We start from the raw sequence: 23776 nt of genomic DNA on the forward strand, positions 1-23776 counted from the left end.
AATGATCATGTTTTATACTACTCATCTCAGTTAGTATTTTAAAACTTTTAGGTATCAAGAAAAAGCAACTCCTTCCAAAATATTAAAAAATCAATGAAAAAAGTGATCAAAGTTCCCCCACACACTACGAAAAAAATCTGTAAAATCACATCACATGTGATGTAAATAAAAAGAAGCATCATATATGACGGAATTTTTAGTGCTAGTTGGAAATTGCACGCCAGTAAAATTTTGCAACGTGTAAAATTAAAAATGATGTAAAATTTTGCATCGTATAAAATAAAAAATTTGTAATTATAAAATCACTGAATATTGAAAGAAAACTTTCCAATTGGAATTTGTTTTGTTTTATTTATGGATAATATGATTCAATAATGGAATTTTCTCATTTAAAAAATAAAATACTTCTATAATTTATATTATTCATTTTATTAGGTGCCAAAATTTTTTATCTTACAAATATTTTATATAACTTTTATTTTCTTCCCCGAAGTACCGGATCCAAAGTTTAATTACGGGGAACCGCATCCCTGCTTCTCGAAGATCTCCGGACACCATCAAAACCGATAAACTTACTCGCGCGCGGGGAAAATGCTTATACAAAATACTTTGGTGCAACAATTCACTTAACAGTTTGTTTACATTTGTCTGGTTCTGTTCTTGGCAGTTTATAATTTTACATGACATTTTCACGTTCAGTGTATTGTAATATTAATTTAATTCAAATTCAATGTCCTTATTACTTTTCGTGTCGTGTAATTTTAAGAAATTTTTAATTCAGTGTTGTTGAGAATCTTGTGTGAACAAAAAAAATTGAAAATTACATCATAAATGATGTAAAGAAAAAAAGCATCACATATGATGGAATGTTCAGTGCGAGTTGAATATTACACGTCTGTAAATTTCGACTGACATGTAAAATATGAGGCATGTAAAATATTTAAGACGTGTAATCTTCAACTCGCACTGAAAGTTCCGTCATATGTGATGCTTTTTTATTATTTACATAATATTTGATGTAAATTTACATCTAATAATCGCGTACCGTGTCGAGTAATATTTTTGTCATTAGATTTCAGTGCTGTTAAGGATTCAACTTTTTTTATTTTGTAAATTTACATTAATAAATCGCGTTCCACGTCATGTAATTATAAAGGTTTTCATTTTCAGTGTTGTTAAGGATTCAGATTTCTTTTCTGTGCAGTTTACGGTACTTATCATACACAGAAAAAAAAATCTGAATCCTTAACAACACTGAAATTGAAAACCTGTATCATTACATGACGTGGAACGCGATTTATTGATGTAAATTTACAAATAAAAAAAGTTGAATCCTTAACAGCACTGAATTCGTATGACACAAATATTACTTGACACGGAACGCGATTCTTTGATGTAAATTTACATCACATATGATGTAAATAAAAAGAAGCATCACATACGACGGAATTTTCAGTGCGAATCAAATATTACACGTCTTAATATTTTACATGTCTTTCAAATTTTACACGTCTGTTGAAGTTTATAGACGTGTTATATTCAACTCGCACTGAAAATTCCATCATATGTGATGCTTCTTTTTTGTTCCATCGTATGTGATGTAATTTTACAACTTTTTTTTTGGTCACACAAAATAATCCACAACACTGAATTGGAAATTTCTGAAAATTACACGACATGAAATATTACAATACACTGAACGTGATAATGTCATGTAAAATTATAAACTGTGAAGGACAGGACCAAACAAATGTGAGAAAAACTGTTAAGTCAAGTCGTGCGCCAAAGTATTTTCCGCGCGCGCGAGTAAGTTAATCGGTTTTGATGGTTCCCGGAGCTCTTCGAGAAGCAGGGATGCGGTTCAGGAAGCGGATCCACGTTGCTCAACTTTGGATCCGGTACGTCGGGGAAGAAAATAAAAGTAATAAAACTTATGTGTGAGATAAAAAAAATATTGTCTCCTAATAAAATGAATTATATTAATTATAGAAGGATTTCAATTTTTACTAAGAGACGAGAAAATTCCAGTATTGAATCATATTAACGATAAATAAAACAAAACAAAAATCCAATTGGAAAGTTTTTCTTCCAATATTGAGTGATTTTATAATTTACATCAGTTTTATTTTACACGTTGCTAAATTTTACATAATTTTTTATTTTACAGGTTGTGAAATTTACTGGCGTGTAATTTCCAACTGGCACTGAATACTCCGTCATATATGATGCTTCTTTTTATTAACATCATATGTGATGTAATTTTACAGATTTTTTTGGTAGTGTGTAGTACAGGAAGAATAAAACATGGTAATTCTCACTTGCTTCTAGTCCAAATTAAAAGTTAGCTTGTAAGAAGGTCGCATGCCAAGTTTAAGAACGATCTGACTAAGGGAAGAGGTTGCTTGAGTCTCAAACCTAAATTGGATTTTAAGGTATTTTGATCTGGTGTAATAAAAGTTATGGATTTTCATTAATAACTCTTTTCATTAGTCGATTGCTTTTTATGAATAATTTTCATAAAGCCAAGGTTGAGACAAATATTTCACTCGAAGACTGCAACCCGATTTGAATTTGAACAAAAAAATTATTGCGGCTCAAAGGTATTTATGTAAAAATAAAACAATCGAAACTAAGCTCATAAGCATATGAGTAGATTTGATGCTATTTGATTAATTGGTCGGGATTCGATCAGACCGATCATCATTTTTTCGAGACACTTGAAATTTATGGGCAACTATTTTCATCAAGAATCAAAATCTTTGATGTTTATGAGCCGGAATCGATAGATTATAATTCAAGGAATTCGTTCCAATCAATCATATTTACTTTTTTAACCTACAATATGAATTACACGAGATCCAATTTCTGTTGTTTCAACATTTTCATAAGGCACTAAGTTCGGTCTGGTCGAAACCCGGCCAATTATGTTAACAACTTGGCTGTTAGCTTATGAGACTTGAACGATATCCAGGACATCAATGTCGGGACTTATTTTGAAGTTGGTAAAAAAAACTATAAAAGTGAAACAAGAAAGATAAGCTAAAGCTTTCGAACTCCGTCTATAATTCTTTTTATTTTCATTTTTCCCTTTCTATCTTCCCTTTTTTTAATAAAAGTGCTAAACTAAGAAAAAAAAATTGTAAATACAATAAAACTGAGTTTGGCTCCTTAGAACCTGAAGGTATAAGTCGTTGAAAACCAAGAAATTACAGAAAAAAAATGATAAGCTTTTGATTTATTTTTCACTTGTTTCAATCAATAATTTTCAGTAATGAAAATAATGATAAAATTTATGAGAGAGCATCATCATCAATGTGGGATCAAGGGGGCAATGGGTGCAGTAGCCCCGGATCCCCCGTTTCAGAAAAAAATTAAATGCTTCGTTCAAAACAGTTAACAAAAGTTCAAAATATATGAAATCTGAAACTTGGACGGGGTGTCCCCTTTATAAGAATATAATCCAGAATTTATAATTCAGCGTACTTTACACAAAAAAATTTCTCCAAACCCGCTAGATGATGTAAAATTAGGCCACTGTTAGCTTTGTATGGAAATATCAAATCTTTAAAATTTGAAACACCTGCCATGGCTTTTTTGGTTGTTTTCACTGCGAGAATAGCTTTAACAATTTCGAAAGTTATTCGTTGTATTGGAAAATGTATTGGAAAACAAAATTGTTTATCAAAAATCACCAAAGATTAACTGAAGGTTCAAAAAATTAGAACTTTGGATTGTAAACATTCCTTGATCATTGCAGTACATTTCACGTCAAAAACCACAAACCTAAGTTGTACCACAAAGAATATATTCTAGATTTTTGACTGCTCATTTAAAAGCTGTTTAACCTTTAGATCAAAATAAAAAAAATGGCAAAAAAACCTTTGTTAAGCCGATAAGTTTGATGATTTCAATATCCTTGGCGAGAACATTTTATGAAATTATTGAAAGTTCTACTAGCAAGCAAAGCTTGTCATTTTGAAATAATTTTCACTGGATACAGATTTTTTTTATTTAAAGCATACTCAAATTTTTAAAGTTTTAAATTGACATAATTTTTAACCTTACACTTTCGAACTTTGAGGATAACTGGTAAATACACTTAAGATATATTTTCGATATTACGCTATACAATTGACATTTATTTTCTAATATGATATCATGATTTATGAAAATTTAACATATCAAGCTGAGCACCAAAATTGAAGTAACGTTTCAAACCTTTAAACTTTCGAATTTTGACTCCAATACTTTGAAAAATTATAATTTTAATAAAGCAAATCCTTTGATTATTTTTTTTACTCTCATAAAATAAACTGCCTACTTTTTTTTGTCTATTGAGAAAAAATAAAAAAAGCTGTTCATGTAAAAAAAATATTTTTGATTTCCGTGAGATAGATTCTTAATTTTACAGATTTGAAAATTTCTTGTTCTCAATGTTTTTGAAATGAATTAGTTTTTCAGCATTTTCCATCATTTGATCAATTTTCTTAATTTTTTTTTCTCTAAATTCAAGTTCAAAGATTACCCGAGAGTTTTCAATCTGACAACAAATAAGAAAAACATTTTTAATATCATTAAAGGCACAATAACATTGCTCTTCAATTCCCTTAAGGTTTGAGATATTCCAATAAGGAAATTAGAAAGAAAAATGTCTCAATACAGATTATCCATTAATTTTCGAATCTCAGTTAGACTGATAAAGAATTTTTATCTGGTAGACTGAACCAATTTTTGTGCTCTGAATTTTAATTTAAAGATCTGTATTTTTGAACTCTGTTTTAATTTTATCTCCATTTAAACTTTGAAATGATTTCTGATATTGAATTCTAATTTTGAGTTCATGTTCTTGATTCCGATGTTGATTTCGATGAATTAAAAATCTTTACAAAAAAAAATTTTAATTAAAAAAATCCTTTCATATCTTAATTGCGATTCTGCTTTCGAATTCTGAATTATGTGAAGGGATATTAATTCAATTTTATAATTTTATTTCAAATTTTTAATCATTTTCACAGCTAATTCTTGATTCGTTTTTGGTACTTTAACAGCGATTTTTCAATAAAAATATCGAACTTTTAATGCTTAATCCACTTGTTTTAGAATTATTAAAGTAAACACAATGAATTGAAGTTTGATTTCCGAAAAGAAGGGCAAAATTATATTTCTTATAATGAATTTCGATTGCCACATTTCACTTTGACTTTCAGAACTGAAATTTTATTGTGAAACTGACCATTTACCTAATCGGGATTGTTCTCTATTTTGAATCTCTGTTTTTTTTTTCATTGAGACCTTTATGTTGTATTTGCATTCTTAATACGATTTTCCGACTTTTTGCTTGATATGGTTTTTTTTAAATTTAAATAATCTTTTTAGCATCAATCGGATAACAGTGTTAAACAGAAACACAATTTGTTTTCAAAACAAATAAATTAGAGAAACAAATTTAACAATCCGCTGCATATATGTATATCTATCTATATATATAAAAATGAATTTCTGTCTGTCTGTCTGTCTTTCTGTCTGTCTGTCTGTCTGTCTGTCTGTCTGTTCCCTATAGACTCAGAAACTACTGAACCGATTTGCGTGAAACTTGGCAGGTGGGGGTATTGGAGGCAGGGGAAGGTTCCTATTATGGTTTGAGACCCCTCCCCCTAACAGGAAGGGGGGGAGGGGCCTCCCAAACAATAATAAATTTTTTACATAACTCGAGAACCAATCAAGCAAATGGTATCAAATTTGACTTTGGGTGGTATTTGGGGACGGAGAATATTTCTATGAATATAAGGTACCCCTACCTCCTCTCAGTGGGGTGATAGGAAGGTGGGAGGGGGGCTACCTTAGAATTTTTCATATAACTCGAAAACTAATCAAGATATTGGAACCAAATTTGGCATGGATAGGTATTTTGATACGAAAAATATTTCAATGATTATTTGAGACCCCTCCCTCTTTCCAGTAGAAAGGAGGAGGGGCCCTCTTTAATATTTTTATACATAACTCAAAAACTAATAAAGCAAATGAAACCAAATTTGGCATGGGAGGGTATTTGGATACGACAAATATTACTATGATTATCTGGGACCCCTCCCTCTTTCCAGTAGGGAGATATAGAGGGGGGAGGGAGCCTCTTTTATAATTTTTACATAACTCAAAAACTAATTAAGCAAATGGAACGAAATTTGGCATGGGCGGGTATTTGGGAACGTGACATATTCTTATGATTATTTAAGACCCCTTCCTTTTTCCAGCGGGAGAAAGGAAAGAGGGAGGGAAGTTTCATACAGTTATTACTGCATTTCTCAAGAACTACAACAGCAAATGGAGCCAAATTTGTCATGGAACGATATTTGGGTACGAGAAATTCTTCTACGAATATTTGATATCCCTCACTCCTTCAAAGAGGTGGATGAAAAGGGAGAGTAGAGGTCTCCCTTACGATTTTCAGTATAACTAGAGAGTTGATCGATCAAATTGAACCATATTTGGCATGTGAGGATATTTGGATACGAGAAATGTTTCTATTATAAATTGAGGCCCCATCTTTTTTAGCGGAAAGATATAAAGGAGGAAAGGGGGGCTTCCATACAATGTTTTTGCATAACTCGAGAATAAATCGAGCAAATGAAACCAAATTTGGCATCAAAATGCATTTGAGTACGAAAAATAGTTTTTCCATGTGAAACAATTCCTTTCTTGCAATAGGATGATAGAATTAGGAATATAGGAGGGGAAGAGGAGGCTTACATTTAACTTTTTTTTTTACAAAATCCGAGAAATGGACAAAACTTAACATGAAAATCATTTTGGTATGATTCTATGATTATATGACACACTTTTATTGAATAGGTACATAGCAGGAGGGAGGTGAGCCCAATACAATTTTATTAGCATAAGTTCTCAACGAATAAGTTCTAACGAAGCCAACATTTCGTTGTAAAGCTTAAAAACTAATCAACCAATCAATGGAACTATATTTGATATAAGAGGATTTTCGGGAACGAAAAAAATGGGTATGATTATTAAAGATCACGACCTCCATTCTGCAGGAGGTGAAAGAAAGAACAGGGGAGGGGGCTCTCTTATCAGTTTTTAGCATAAATCTAGAACATATCAAGCAAATAAGTTAGATTGTTTGCGTACGATTAATTTGGGCCCTCCCAGCTCAGGGTGAAGTTTAAAGAAACAGATTAAAATTATCAGATCTTTAACACAAATTTTTAGCTCAAGATTCAAAAAATTAGTTTCAGTCATTTTTGTACTGCAATTCAAAACTCCAGCTGCAGCTCTCATTTTATAGCGGTTGCTTTAGAATTATGTTATAATTTGATTTAAAATAATGCCAACAAAACAATAAAAATTTGAATAATTTCTGAAAATACTATTTGTTTTTGAAAGGTGTAGCAAAGCACACCGGGTCAGCTAGTCACTAATAAACATGAGAAAAATTAGGGGCCCCCACTGAAAAAATTGCTCCAAGCCCCCCAAAGGCTTAATCTGGCCCTGATTACTATCAAGGTCATTCAGGACAGATGATGATAAAAACTAATTGAATAAAACCAAAATAAAACTTTTTGTAAATGTTTTTAATCGGAGAAAATTGATTTAGAACTTGGTTTTTCAATTAATAAATATTAAACACTAAACGTACCAAAAGGGGCCGAATGACATTTTCTGAACATCAAATGACAATAACTCCTATGAACCCTTCGTTTCATAAAGTAATCAATTTGCCACAATCAATGTATGGGAAAAGTGAAAAATCGTAATTTATTTGTTTAAAATGATTTTTGAGGAAAAATAAAAAATCATGAAATGAAGGGTTAAAACTGTTTTTTTTTTGCAAATTTTTCTTCATGACTATTATTATTTTCGAAATCCACGTATTTATTCATTATGATTATTTTTCTTATAGTTTGCAGATTTCGAAAAACGTATGTAGTATACCTGTTTATATCGCCGGAGTCAAATGACCAATAACACTTTATCTGCTAAAACTCTCTTGTTCCTTAACCGACTTTAACAAAATTTATAACTAAAGAAATCCTATTACGTGACTCAAATATGATTTTTTGCCAATATACAGCTACATTTATTCATTTCAAAGTTATTCAAAATCGAAGATTAAAAAAAAATCATACTTCAGGAAAAAAAAACTGTAAGCCAGTTATTGTTTCACAGATGGAAATGTTTTTGAATTTTTTTTATGACCACGTGGCCAAAAAAAATTATAAGAAAAATGGTATAAAACCCGTACTTTTTTAAAAATCGACTGCCAAAGCTCTTCCTTCTAAATATGGGTGCTTGAGTATCTGATTTTCTATAAAAAGTTTTCTGAACCTTCATCATGAATCACATTTTTTTTTCTTGATTTGGAGCTTTTTTCATGTCTTGAGTATTCATTCTGAAACAACGAAACTTCCAAATTAAACATTTTGATTGAAAACGAATTCCCAATCAATACAGCTTAGTAAGTCGGATGCAACGAAGATGGCCAAAAAAACATGTCGGACCTAAAGGTGATAATAAAAAAAAAAGGTCCTTTCGGGATAGAGAACCACGGATCGGTTACGGAAAATTTTACATTATTTCGCTACTTACAGTTCCTGATCTTTTCTATTTTGCCTTTATTTTTCTTGACTTTCGAGGCTATTGGCGCAATCCTACCAATACCAGTTAAGAATCAGCCCAGTTAGGAAGTTTGATCTGGGCAAAATTGTTTCTTTAATTTGCTGCTCAGTGGTATCGATCTTCCGCTTACCTGACGAATTTCACTTTTCCGATGACGAACTTCTTCCTGTCGAAAAAACGGCGTCTTTTTTCGCGGTAGTGCACTACTTTTCTCCCTCTCCTTTTTCTTTTTCTACCGGAAACGAATTGGCAAATCCTGGGAAGCCAGTTTTTCAAGATGGTTTTCTTTTCGTTTTCGGATTTCAGTGGGTTTGTTTTCACCTAGTGTACAAATTCGTAAAATTGTGATTTCGAACTTTTTCTTTTTTGCACGTTACGATTTCTGTATGGTGGAATGGGTGACTAAAACGAACATGTTTGCAAATTCGCTAAAATATTGTAACTTATATATAACAGAAAAGATTTAATGTAACACAAATCAATTCTAAAGAAAAAAAAAATTCATGCGTGACCACTTTCCCAATGATCATGTTTTCAACTTTTTGCAATTGTCTCTGCTTTCATCAATTTACAGTTACAGACAGTTTAGCGTTTTCACGTTGTTCTGTTTTTCCTTCAGGGCTTTTGCTTTTATCGAGCCCTACATCATTGTCAATTACAGTTCGAAATCGTTTAATGTGTTCTGCTTGAAGATTTCAATTTGCCATTGCGGTCCATAAATTGGCACTTTTATAGTAATTATGTCATTTACTTAATCGACCACTAAACACAAGCTCCTGAGCCGCACACAATTAGGGTTTCACAAATCGATTTAATTTCCATATCACCAACTAGAGACTACATACATATGTGTACCTCCCATGCTGAAATCGACGAATTTCAATTGAACTGTGGAAATTTACATTTCGATTTGTGTATTTAAATGTTTCGACCGACAATCGTCGCCTTTGGCTTTCCTTGGGTCCTTCTCGGCGTTTTGAACCCACATGAGTACGTACAGAAGCTGTCTGCCGGGGCCCCTATAATCGTGTAAATACGTGCTGAAAAAGACATAACCATCAGGTTGGTAAAGTTGCCCTCACCCTGGACTGTCGAATTGCTGCTCCATGCCGTCGAAGGATTTCATCTGGAGCCCCGATGGTGGTGGTCCCTCGAAAAAGTGTATCATTTCACCCTCCAAAAGTGTATCATTTTCGAGCAGAATCGGGCGGTAAACCGTGGCCCCATTTTTGAGCAGGCTTTAATTTCGTTCCAGATTTCAATTATCGATTACCTGTTCGAAAAACCGGTGGCGGTTGGATTCGTTTTTTGAAGGCATGGACCTCCTTACGTGGACCCTTCAATGGTCCGTTATGTGCTTCAAGCGCGAAAGCGCCTCTTCATAGAGCCTACCAAGGGTTAACCGACCACTTGCATGTCCTCCCGAAACATAAAAGCTATCACGCACCGCGCCAAATCATCTTCGATTGAAAATCTGTCTTATTTATTTTCCGACATATTTTTTCCCTTGAGCTCAGGTTTCTCAAAACACCGAAAAAAAACCTCAACCAACACCTTCAGCTGCCCAGACGCAGTGAGCCAATAATGAATCGCCAAACCATGCGAAAAAAGACATGAATGTTGTAATTAATGCGATTGCGTGAGAGATTCGTCCGGGATGAAGGTAGTAATTCGTACCTGAGGTATTTGGTTTGGTCCAGCTGTGGGCTCTGAAAGAGGTGTCTCGGTTTGTAAACGAAGCTTTGAGGAACTATTTTAATGCTTGTTTAAGTGCATATATGAATAAAAATTCGGCAGTATATACAGACTGGTAATGGAAGCCCAGAAAACCAACTTTGTTTCGAAAAATTGTTATCGAAAAATCTCAGAAATCCAAAATCTAAAGAAGGAACGGTCCAATTGAGATTTTAGAGACATCTCTTATTCAGGGAATAATCAAACTAATTTAAAATAACCATCAAAACCTGACAATATTAGAAATAAAATTAGAATTAACCATATTTAGGAGCTGTACATTTTTTATTGTTCAAAATATGACAAAAATATCAGATTAAAAACATGGATAAAAAAATGGATGAAATTATACTAATAATTCAATGATTTTGCAATAATTTTGTTATAATGCATAGGATTTAGACAAAAATTCATGCACAAGAAATCGACAAAAATAGGGTCGTCCATAAGGTCTGTTAAATGTTTAAAAGAAAATTGCTTTATTATTCATAGGTAGGAGACGAAAAATCATACATGGAAGATTAACAAAGTGGATTATCGATTCCTGAATGAAAATTTTTAAACAGTCTCTCAGACTACTCTTTAAAATTTGTTTGTTTGGTTAACCTGCCGCTATAAGCCCTTCCCCCATTCTGATAATGCGAAATGGAGTTCGTGTTGAATCAGCTAATTAAAAATAAATTCTTATAAAATTGCAGTGACATTTCACAAAAAGCAGTCTTTTTGGTGTCTACGATCAAATAACTGTTTTGAAAGATTTTGGCACTCCGAGTAAAAATTATTTGACTGATTATTTTTTCAGCTCTTGATTTAGTAATTTTGGAATCGAAAATTTTTAAATAAATCAGAATTTCAAGAAAATTTAAGAATCCTTACAATTTTGCTTAAGACTTCAAACAGTTTTGACTTTCACTTTTAGAAACAATTAAGGATCCATTTGCCTGAAATTTTCTCAAGACTCTGATATTTTACAAAAGGGAAAATACAAATACATTGAATACCAGATTTTGTCATCCTCATGATTAGAGATGTACCGAATAGTGGTATTCGGCGAACGGCCGAATACCGAATATTGACGTTTTCAACTATTCGGCCGAATATTCGGTCGAATATTCTATTGAGTTGTTAATGAAAAAAAATTCAGCTATTATTTCAATGCTTTTAATTTCTTCCATATTAATACCCCTCATGTTTGTTAGTCGATTATTTTCAACCAGATGATATTATCGAATGATATATTATGAGATATTGTTTAAGGAGGCGTCTTTCTGATTTTAAAAATGTCACCAATAACTGAAAAGACAACAGATGACTAGTCGCTCCTAGGGCGTGTATCCCCAAATAGATTGCGTTCCTGTGAAATGTGGGCCAAAACATGTCGAAATAGGTGCCAAGCTATTTGAATTTGCTTCTTTGATATCGAATTAGATGAAGGTCGAATTTGAGCAAGATTTCTTCAAAATAGTTGTTGAAAAGAAGGATGATTTTTAACTTAAAGCATACCATACTTAAACCACACGGATCCACACGGTCAGGCATTCGGGACGATTTTTGAAAAAAATATTAAAAAAGGCAAAATTTACGTTTATTTTGAAATTTTTGAAAAATTGTTGTTGAACACAAAACCTAGAAGATTTCAAAGAGAAATTTGAGTTTTTTATTTGATTTTTAACAAATAATCTGACAAAATTCGGGAAATTTTAAACAATATCTGGGCATCCCAGCCAGAATTGACTTATCAAAAATCTTTACTGGATTTATGGGCAAGCTTGAATATATCCAGAAAATCTGGAATATACTATAATCAAAGTATAAAGCGATACTTGTCAGCATTCTGCTGTACGATCTACAGTGAAAGATACGCGGATACACCTTAGATGTTTTGCTGAAACCATAAGTTTTTAATGATTTTGTAGCTTTTACAACAATTCTTTTGAATATTTTATAATTTATCCTAAGTTATTTGAAAAATTTTACAAGTCTGTAGTAGATATTCGGCCTATTCGGCGTATTCGGCCGAATACTTAGCTCAACTATTCGGTTAGCCGAATATTCGGCTTAACGGTTTTTTGGCGGTATTCGGCCGACCGAATATTCGGTACATCTCTACTCATGATGCACATTAGGGTTGGGACAATGACAAAATCGGTAAATTTTTAAAAGTACTCTTTTAAAATAACTCGGTTGGAATAAATCGGAAAACAAAACGACTGCGTCATTCAAAACAGTGTATGGTGGTTTTTTGTCAGCTATTATTTGATAATTAATTAATTAAATCTCTCAATCAATCAATAAATCATTCAATCAATCGAAATATCAAAAAAATGTGCTGTCATGTTTCTTGAAACACTCTTTTTTGACTGATATTATCAATAAAAATTAACTATCCCCAGTGGATAAAATCCGAATGACCAAATACAAAAAAAAAAACATTGTAATAAAATAAGATGAAAAAAATTATGGTTTCAAACAACTTCAAATAAAAAAAATCAAAACTGAGGGAACATTGCTTCTGCTTATTATGAATGAAGCTGTACAAATATTTTATAACATATTTAATTGGCCTGATGCTTTAGATTTCTCGATAAATGATGTCATCTTTTTGTGGCATATTGCTTTAAAGAAAACTCAATTGAGACACTCATAGCCAAAGAGGTATATGAGCAAAAATGGTCGATTTAAAGTTTAAAATGCCAGCCGATTTATCATTTTTCAAACTGTGTTTGGTGATTTTTTCAGGTTTTATTTTTTTTCTTTTTTTTATATATATTCACATACTTTTGCGTTCGAAAGTTGTATACAAATTTTCGAAAAATATGTGAAAATTGGAATAACACAACCACTTGAAAGCGTGAGTACTCAAAATAAGTTACTACACTTACAACTCTTTGGCTCCAAGGGTCCAAAAACAAGTTTGTTGATTATATCAATGATTTGTTGAATAGTTATATTTATTGTTTTAATTACAATCACTTTACATTACCAACTTTTTTAGGTTTCAAATGTGAACAAAAAAAAACACATATTTAGAAAAGGACACCTTTTCTTTGTGTCATTCATATGTGGCTATAGATGTTATAATGTGTTATAACAATGTTGTCAATTGACGCGATATCAATTAATAACCCCTATAAGATTAAGGTTTGAATCAGAGTTTTTTTTTGTATTTAATAAAAATAGTAAAACATTGGGTAAAAAAGATGACAAAATTGAGGGAAAACAAAATCAGGGGCAGACATGATCGATGCGTGACAAAACCGGGGATTCACTGTAAAAATATTTAACTTGCTTTTCCTTAAAAGTCAAATAACGCGGGGTTTTCGGAAATGTAAGTTGTTATGAATCCTGTGCACAAATTTCTTCAATGAATTTTCGCCTTTTTTTCTGAAATTATGTTGTAAACGTAAGCTCTTAGAAATTATACTACTAATTATCTTGTTTCCTATTTAGTTTCAGCGACCTCAAATTAGGCAAACTGATAAATTTACTTCTTTCCACTCCAGAGACGTCATTTTCAGTTCAAGATGGTAACCATTTCTCAAACAACTTCGCAAGAATTTTTTTTTGTAATTTAACAGTGGAAAAAGCCTATAGGCAAAGAAAATCAAATGCATTTTGAAATGCAGTTCAAAATTAAATTGTGAAGGAAATTGTTGCATGGTTGACGAGATATTTTCAGCTTTAATAAAATCACTTATCCTAAAATGACTGTTGTTACTTTGAGTGCTCAAGCAATGAACATTCTATTATCATGCATAACCTTCAATCAAAAATTGTAAACATTTTTTTGCATTTTTCCAATGTTTTAGTTATTTTGTATTATAAGTATGTTAAAAATTTGTGTTGCGGATGTTCACGTTTTAATTTGTAATTTTATCGATTATTTTCACAATAACTAATGATGAGTGAAACGACAAGATATTTTTTCTTTGTTGGAATCATACTTCATTTGAATGTAATTTGAAATCATTATTGCAGACAATATTAGATGAGGTGAAATCGAAAATAACAAAACAAAATCAGAAAATATGATGGTTTGTGACCCCAAAGTTTGTTTAAAATTGTTATTGCACATAAAAAATTATGTAGAGAAATGAATCCAACTTAGATGAAATTTCAGGGACTAGATAAGAGAAAATCGATGTTGAAAAACATGCGAAAAAAATTCGCCTTGTCTCCCGGTGAGACTTGAACCCACATCTTGCGCCTCTCCGGGGCCCAAATTTTTTTTTTCGCATGTTTTTCAACATCGATTTTCTCTTATCTAGTCCCTGAAATTTCATCTAAGTTGGATTCATTTCTCTACAAAAAAGTTTCGCTGACTGAATGTTTGAGTCAAGACCCATCTCTGGGTCGCAATTTAAAAATAAAAAATTATTTTCTGTAAATTTCCAGCAAATATTTTGTAATAAAAAGGAGCAGGACATTTACCGTAATTTTGCAGGTCACTATAAAATCTCATATTATTTATTTTTACCTAATAAAATTATTTTACAGGTTGGTTAAAAATTATAGTACTGTAAAATTATAGTTCGTTCAATTGATTTAACTCGATTTTGGGTTTTTTATTTTTCGAAAATGAAGAAGTTTTTTTCGGTGAAAATATATGCAACACATGTAACGTTCAATAAAATAAATAGAAATACATTTGAAATTACAGAAAATGTCTCGTAACAAAAGGGAGCAGGTCTTTTACAGGATGTAAAAAATTACGTAACACGTAGTTTTCATTCGACCTTTAAAACAACGGTAAATGTAAAGCTCCTGTTTGTTCACAGGATATTTGCTGTAATATTGAATGATTTTCTAGTTAATTTTAATTCAAACAAATGGAAATTGCAGGTTTTGCACATTTCGGGAGTAGTTTTTTTTTAAAAGGCAATCATTTTCAAGTACACGTCAGGCCCGTGCGAAGGACCCGTCCATGGGGGGGGGGGGGTTTCGAACTTCAAATTTAGCTAAACATAATAACAATACCAAAAATATACAATTTACAAGGAAATGCATTTCTAACATCATCTTCTTCCTCACGATTTTCATGATGATATATCACTAAGAAATAACACATTTTACTAATCACAAAAAAATCAAAATTTCCCAAACAAATCACAATGAAAGTTTCAAATCAATGACATTTTCGGGGTGTCATTGATAATTTATTGAAAATGATCTGAACTAGAAATTTGCTTCAAAATAACTTTTAATCAGTCTAGTTTTTAAATTTGAAATGAATATTTCCTAAACACAGATTTAGAAAAAAAAAATCTGAATTCTAAAATAAGTGTCTGATCAGGTAAAAAAATAACCATGAAAAATTGTTAGGAAATTGATAATAACTGTTATTTATTATTCAAATTAATAAACAGTTTTTTTTCTTCATTTTCAACTAAAGGATAAATTAAAAAAATCCACTGTAGTGTTTTGAATTTGGAAAAAAAATTAATCGTGATTAAAAATGTGAATTTTTATTAAGACAAAAATTTAAGGTTTATGTTTTTAGAATGAAAAAACAAGAATATTAAAACAAAGCCAAACTTATCAAAAATGTTTCTTAAAATTTTAGTTTTTAAAGCTTGTCTAAAAAATTTGGTAAATTTAATTCAAAATTTAAAAAACCTGTACTGTAAAATTCGGTTAACCCATTTGAAAACTCAAACAAAATAAGTTTTTAGACATTAATTAAGGATTTTTTTCAATAAACTAGTCTTACTATTATAAAAACTTATAACATTTGAGAAAAAATCTGATTCTGATTTCGTTTATTACACTTCATTCAAATATAGAATAATATTTTTATGATGAAGACGATAAGAGATGTACCGAAAATTCGGTCGGCCGAATATTCGGCGCCGAATACCGCCAAAAAACCGTAAAGCCGAATGTTCGGCTCACCGAATAGTTGAGTTAAGTATTCGGCCGTATATGATGTATGATGTAATCTTCCATCCTATGTAGCGTGGCACAGCCCGTTTGCAGCGAACTATCTCGCATCACAACTTGATCCAAATTCTCTATTTATTGCTTCTAAACTGCCTTTGAGTGGACTATTTCAAGGGAGTGAAGGTACAAGTAGAGTAACCTGTACAATTCATTTGGGGAAAGGATAGATTGTCTCCACCGAAAGCACAATTCATTACCAATAAATAAAAAGCTCAGCCATTGTGATGTGGAATGTTCCATAGGATGTGTAAAGACGAACCCGCCATCCTCAACGACATGTTGAGAAGGTAACTGCCCAGTGCACTCTACCTTCCATATCGCTTCGAAATGGTGTCCGGATGGCCCTCCCTCAACCGCATTGAAAAATAAATTTAAAAAAAACCTTCTAAACAAATGGCAGTTATACAGCATTAAAGAAAAAGGATTTTAGGTCAGATAAGAAAATATATAAAGAAATAATGAATTTATTTGAAAATTTTATGAAGAACTACTATTTCTATTATGATTACGTTTTTTAAAATAGATGGTTTTTGAGAATAGGACGAAACTAATAAAATTTGTGAGTGCATCCATTTTATGATAAATGTTCAAACAATACAACATTTTACAGTTTTAAAAGTTGGCTGAATCTAGCTCATTCATTTGTACTATAGTGCGGAAAAGATCATTAGTGTATGAGAAACAGAGTAGAAAGGAGAAGAAGAGATCTGTAGAAAAGTAAACTGAATGAATGTTAAGTATTCGGCCGTATAGGCCGAATATGCCGAATATCTACTACAGACTTATAATTTTTTCATTTTTTTTGGATAATTTATAAAATATCCAAAAGTAGTGTTGTAAAAGCCACACAATCATTGAAAACTTATGGTTTCAGCAGTTATTTACGAGGAATAATGACCTTAATTGGTTGAATTCCTATAAAATAGGAAAAACATGGTTTCAGTGAAACATCTAAGGTGTATCCGCGTATCTTTCACTGAAGTTCGCGCAAGAGAATGCTGAACGGTATCGTTTTGTACTTTGATTATAGTTTATTAGAGAGGGATATTTTCCGGCTTTCCCATAAATCCAGTAAAAAATCCAGATAAGTCAAATCTGGCCGGGATGTCCGGATATAGAATAAAACTTTCCGAGTTTTGCTTAGGTTTATTCAGATTGTTTGCTGAATCAATTAATAAACTCAAATTACTCTTTGAAATTGTTTAAATTTTGTGTTCAATATGGATTTTTCAAAAATTTCAAAATATACATAAATTTTGCCCTTTTAAGTTTTTTTTTTCAAAAATCGTTCTGAATGCCTGACCGTGTGGATATGTGTGGATGAAAGAATGGTTTGCTCGAAGTTAAAGATCATCTATTTTTTCAACAACTATCTTGAAGATATCTTGCTCAAATCCGAGCTTTATCTAATTCAATATCAGAGAAGCAATTTCAAAAAGCTTGGCATCTGTTTCGACACGTTTTATCCAAGATTTTACAGGAACGCGACGAGTCATCTGATGTCTTTTCAGTTATTGGTGACATTTTAAAAATCTGGGATGGAATTATGAATCCTATTCGATTCGAGTTACCCGTTTCGAGTTGAACTAGAATCGAATTAGCATCAGTATTACGAATCTCGTTCGAGTTCTAAATTTTCACGTATTAGATTTCGAGTAAATCGGGTAGTAGATCATCTCGAAATGTTCCATTCGAATCGAGATCGGTAATGCCAAAGTTGGTCGAATCGAACGAAACTCGATTGTTTCGAGTTCCATAATCCCGCCCCTGAAAGACCCCTACTTAAAAAATATCTTGTAGGTCCGATCATCCGATAATATCATCTGGTTGAAAATTATCGACTTAAACACAATAGGGGTATTAATAAGGAAGAAATAGAAAGCATTTAAATAATCGCTGAAGTTTTTTTTTTAATAAAAACTCAATAGAATATTCGACCAAATATTCGGCCGAATATTCGTTTGGCCGAATGGTTGAAAAGGTAAATATTCAATATAAAGTAAATTTCAACAGTTTTATTAAGGGGGGGGGGGGGGGGTAGTGTCTAACACTTTCAAAAAATCGTTTTTTTATTTTTTTATTTTCTTATTGTAAAACATTTCAAGAATGTTGTGTCAAATTTTCAAGTCAATCGAAGCAAAACTGTAGAAATTATAGGTCTTTATCTCCTCTTATCTAATACTGCAAGAAAGCAAGAGCTTAAACTTAAAACGCGTTTTTCTCGAAAGCACATTTTTAAAGTCCGTGGACATCGTCATTTGAAAACTACTTATCCAATTCTTTTCAAATTTGGAACATTTTTTCTACATATAAAATGCCAGACCCCAACGTTTTTCTTTTTTTACTTTGGGGAGATTTTACAGGTGAAAAATGGCGGATTTTTTCGTGAAAAATCGTAGTTTTTACTTCAAACAGCCACAAAAATTTAATGAATATTTTTTTAAGTTAAATAAAAACGTTAGGGTCCAGAAAAACATCTATTAAAAATATTTTGCTCTGAATTTTTGACTTCAGATGATTCTGTGCTAAGATACAGTGTCCACCGCAAATCCTGGGGTGGGATTATGGAACTCGAAACAATCGAGTTTCGTTCGATTCGACCAACTTTGGCATTACCGATCTCGATTCGAATGAAACATTTCGAGATGATCTACTACCCGATTTACTCGAAATCTTGTACGTGAAAATTTAGAACTCGAACGAGATTCATAATACTGATGCTAACTCGATTCGAGTTCAACTCGAAACGGATAACTCGAATCGAATAGGATTCATAATTCCACCCCTGTTTTCTAAAAGGCATCCTCGAAAGTGGTCCGTCACCGGCTCATTTTTCAATATTTTTCTACGAATAAATTACTAAATGTTCTTTTAACAATGCTTTGTATAATGCAAAAAATTTGAATACATTTGTTTGAACGATAGCTCTAGAAAAAAATCGTGAAAATGGTGTTTTTTTATACCCGTTAGACCCTACCCCCCCTTAAATTAGGAAAGATATCATTACAAGTATTTTTTGACCTTACTGGCAGAAAGTTTAAAAAAAAAAAAATTCCTTTAAAAAATTGTTGGAACCTGGAAAAAGGTTAATGGATTTATGCTTTAAAAAGTATCTTAAGTTCCAATTGGTTTAAAACTTCTTTTAAATTCGTTAAATGAGAAAATGTAAACAAAAAAAAACTTTTATTACTTTTTTCTCAATTCCCAAAGTGACTAAGGGGCTGTTCACTAATTACGTTAGCACATAGGGGGAGGGGGAGGGAGGATCTGCTTAGAATCTCTTACAAGACGGGTAGGGGGGGGTTTCCAAAAATCTTGCGTAAGAAATGTTTCATTAAAAATTCATCACAGCCACAACCATACGGAACCATAATATTCAGGTTTTTTTACTCACTATTTATTTGTTGGTCAATTTTAATGTTATGTTTTTTATCTGTTAATGTCTTTGAATTATTAAAAAAAAAATTGCAGGTTTTATAAAAATTATAGAGAACCAATTTAAACCAACATCATCATAACAATGACTTCATCCAGAGAAAATCTTTGAAAATCAATATAAGGCGTTTTAAATAATGAATTTGCAGACAGTTTTTTTCAGTGATAGACACTACAAACTCTTAATTTTACAAACAATTTACCAAAAAAAAATCCTTAAACTTTATCGCTGAATAAGTCTGAGCTTTGAGGTTAGTTGACAACGTGATTCTCGTTAAACAATTTTGTCCCAATTCTAGTAGTATAGAATGATATATTTTTAATTTTTTTTTGATTTTCAGGTAATAAACATAACAATTTTTTATGGTACCTTTTGCTAACCTGATCTTTCATTTTTAAACTGGAATTTAGATTGTATATTGTTTATTCGATTGTGGAAATTTATTGAAAATTATTGTAGCCCCGAACATGCTACGTCTTGAATAATGTTTTCTTTAATCGTTTATGATATTTCATCTGTTGTTTTGTATAGATTGTGCTTTTCAAATACAGTTTTTTAATTATATTTAAAAAGTGCTTTGCTTTGAAGCACGTATGTCACATTTTTGATATTTTCAAGCTATTTTTGGAAAAAACGTGTTAATTTCTCAAAAATAAAAAAAAAACGTAAGATCTTACTAGGGGTAAGGGGGGGGGGGTTTGAAAAATCTTACTTTGTCTTACCAGGGGGGGGGGGGGGGGAGGATTGAAAATTTCCACAATCGTGCTTACGTTATTAGTGAACGGCCCCTAGACTCTTGATGAAAGTTGATAATTGATTTAAAACTATTATTTCAAAATGTTGTGTTTTTGTTTTCAAGTTTGTCAAAAAAGTGCAGAGCTTCCCTAAATAGTTTTTAATTTATTTTGAAAAGATATTTCAATAAAAAAAAGCTGATAGAAAAATTGCACATTTAGGGCACTTTAATTAGTCAAAATTACGTTTGAAATTCATTGCACCTTCGAAGCATGTAAATATTTTGGCCTTGTGTAATTTATCAAAACCTTTTCAAATGTGATGCTGAGAGAAACAAGAACAATATAAAATTTAGACTGAAATTGGTTTCTTGAAGAATATTTCATATCGGCATAACATTTTTAATGACATAAATTTCAATTAAATCCAAATTTTTAGTAAATGGTAAAAGGTATTAGATTCATGATTTTCTTTGCTAATTCTGTTAGAGTTAAACCCCTGTTTCATGGTATCCAAATTGTCGATGTATTAAATAAGTATTCGATTTATTAATTTTGAATTTAAAATGGTTCGTTTCAAACTCTGTAATTGTTGAGTTACCCTTCTACACTAAACACGAGGTAGGATTTTTGAAAGTCTTGTTTAGAGTTTCAATACAAAAGGTTAGTTGAATTGAAAATCAAAATTAACAATTAAAAATAAGTTTCAATTCGTGAACGTCATAAAGTGTCGTAAAATTAAATGTCTGGGCTTGAGATTTAAGAGTAAATTCCGCCGGAGGCGAGCCAAATTTCTGGTTTGCTTGTTAACACCTATATTTAAATATCTTTAAAGGTCAAGTAATTTTCCGATACTACGGTAAAAAATTTCCGATACTACGGAAAAAAATCTCCATGAGGGGGGGTTAAAGTAATAACACTAAGTCGTACATCTTTCGAAGATATGATGGCTAGAATAAAATCGCCAGATTACCCGGTTTTATCAGGGTCTGTTCGGATATTTAATGCCAAATTTGGTAACAGTCCGGTCTGGCCCGGTTGCCCGGATTTCGTTGAAAAATGCTCAGATTTTTCCCGGATTGATTCACTTTAATTGGCAAATCAAACAAAAAAGAAAACAAATTCTGTTGTAAAAAAAATTGTTTATGCCTCCACAACGAAATTTTTAGGGCAGATTTTGTTGAAATAATCAAGAAAAGTTTTTTGGAAGCCTTAAATATGGTTTAAAATCCGTCGATAAGTTATGATGAAAAAAAAAATGTTTTTTTTCATTTTTTTATTGATTTTTGTTGAGTAATTTCTGGGTTTTGACAAAATTTGCCCCGATTGAAATCAAATTGAAATCAGGTGCCCGAAGTTTGCCAGGTTTTAAATATAATTGAGCGGATTTGTCTGGACTGGATGCGTGCTCACAAATTTCTGGCATCCTTAAGCTAGCATCTTACAAGTCAGAATAACTTCGGTATCGAATTTTGAACACGGTGAATGCGCCAACATCACTGTTTCGAGAAAAGAGCGTTTGGCAATTCCATAAGCTCCCTGCAAAAACAATCTTGTTTTCTTGATTACTTGAAAACCAAAAATCCTTAAATATTTTTTTTGCAATCAAAATGTAGGTTTTCGAACGTACTGTTTCACTCGACTAATAACTCAATTTGATAACATTTGGCGCCATCGCTCTTTTAAAAATTTATTACAGAATTGTTCTTTATATGCTATCCAGATGTGTTAATATGAATCCCTATTTTCATTGAACTTATCGTAAAATGCATCGGTTTATCAGAATTATTTTAACTACTATATTGATGCCAGCTTTGAGGCTTTCATTCAGCATGAATTACCAAAAGGTGAAAAATTTAAGAATTTTACGAAGCTGAGTTTTGCAGAAAAACTATGAAAAAAACAAAACTTCCAATGACGTAGGATGTAAACATGATCTATCCTCTTGCATTGGAGCCTTTAGCCTTCAGGTAGGCCCCGAACAATTTTAACCCCTAAGATTTTGATTCCGGAGCACATCCCATTTAAAAAAAAGTTAACAAACATGTAGATGAACAAAAATAAATAATTCCAATCGAATCTGACAACGAAACTGCAGTTCCGCTACTACAGGTGATTGTCATGTTCTCCCAGATCTCAACAGTTGTCATCACGCAAATGTGAAGGTCGACAGAAACAAACCGTGTCATAGCAGGGGGTGCAGCTCATCGATTTCTTGGTTCAACCTTCCCCATTTGTTTTTTTTTTAAATAAAGTTGTTAAACAACTGTTGTTCGGGGTTGCCCTGTTACTAATCATTCGATGCTGAGTACAGCTCATCCTAAGTTAATCGTGAACACCTGAAGTGAACGTGTTGATAACAACGACGTTGTCTTAGGGTGCGCTCCTTTTGATGAGGAAAAACACTCCTGAAACGTTCCTACTTAGCATAATTTGCATTGCCGCTGGTGTTTTTTTCTCGGGTTTAGATAGAGGTCTCGCAACTTTACATCCGCCTAATTGCGTCGACAGGTCGAATTGAGTTTTATGATCGATTTGTGAGAAAACACGTTAGAATAAATTCTCACCCGAGAGCTTACAGTTCACACGTTCATGACTCATTATTGAACACATGAGATCGATTCTATGTGATTTAAATTACTGATTGACACATCAGGGAGCAACTAATCAGCTTGAATGAATGTTGATAGTTTTTCCACATGCAAATGCCCTTTGAAAACAATCCAAAATCAACCTAATTACTTCGAGGACTTCAAATCAACCTTAAAACTGGTTCCCCACCTCCTCATCTTCAAAGTCGAGCAGAGCAAACCTTTCGAAATGACCGAAACAGGAAACGGCCGCTAATTAGAATGATTAAGTTGGCCGTTAACATAATTGACGCTCCGTGTGGCGTGGTGTGGGCCATAAAATGATACGACGTCGTCTGCTGCTTTCGTCAACCGGGCATCGTGATCCAAATATCGTCAAAACGAGCGACGGACGAAATGGTAACAATTTCCCACCTTTTGGCATTTGGATTTGGCTTCCCGGGAGGATTTTTTTATACCAGAGACCGTAATCGGGTTGGTAGTTGGCTTCAAATGTTCCGGGGGCATTCATAAAAACGAAGTTACTGCTCCTCCGCCCATAATTGACGGACAAAGTCAGTGACCATTAATTATACGGCAATCTGAGCATTATATGGTGACTGGTCTTGTGTCAGTAAGTATTTGAACTATTTCACTTCTGTGAGTACATTTGGAACTGGGAGCTAATAAGTCAGTCGGGGAAACTTGGTGACAGCCGGAGGCTCTAGAGA

Source organism: Uranotaenia lowii, chromosome 2, assembly GCF_029784155.1.
Source record: "Uranotaenia lowii strain MFRU-FL chromosome 2, ASM2978415v1, whole genome shotgun sequence".
Classification (NCBI taxonomy): domain Eukaryota; kingdom Metazoa; phylum Arthropoda; class Insecta; order Diptera; family Culicidae; genus Uranotaenia; species Uranotaenia lowii.